The following is a 468-nucleotide window of genomic DNA, read 5'->3' as shown; positions in this document are numbered from 1 at the left end:
CCCCCCCCCCCCCGGCGGGGGAGCCGGCGCGGGGCTTTCTCTGCCGTCACCTGCCTCCAGCACTTCATCATAGCAAAAACAGCTAAAGCATCCCCATAACTATGTGCAAACACGCGCAGAGCCCGGAAGCGAACCGGTGTGTGACGGTGTCTGCGAGAGACCTTCCAGGAAGGACAAAAGGAACTTTGACTTTTGCCTGGTGTGGAAACCCTCAGCAGCCCCATCAACTGGCTTCACACCAGCGCCAGCGCGCATCACTTCAGCCATCCTGAATAAAAATGGTGCCAAACAGGAAACACTCGCTCTTTGGGGGGTGGTGATGAAGCGTCAGCGCCGTGTGTTTCGGATGGGAGCCCGCACTGACCCACCCCCCGCGGGAGGGCTAGCGCAGGCACAGTGAGGCTTCGCTGCGCTGACCTGCCTGTGCTCTAGGTTGGTTACAGTCCATTCATTAACGAGAACATCACG

The sequence above is a fragment of the Buceros rhinoceros genome, unplaced genomic scaffold, assembly GCF_000710305.1.
Source record: "Buceros rhinoceros silvestris isolate BGI_N320 unplaced genomic scaffold, ASM71030v1 scaffold27050, whole genome shotgun sequence".
NCBI classification, from domain to species: Eukaryota; Metazoa; Chordata; class Aves; order Bucerotiformes; family Bucerotidae; genus Buceros; species Buceros rhinoceros.
This window is presented reverse-complemented; position numbering follows the sequence as displayed.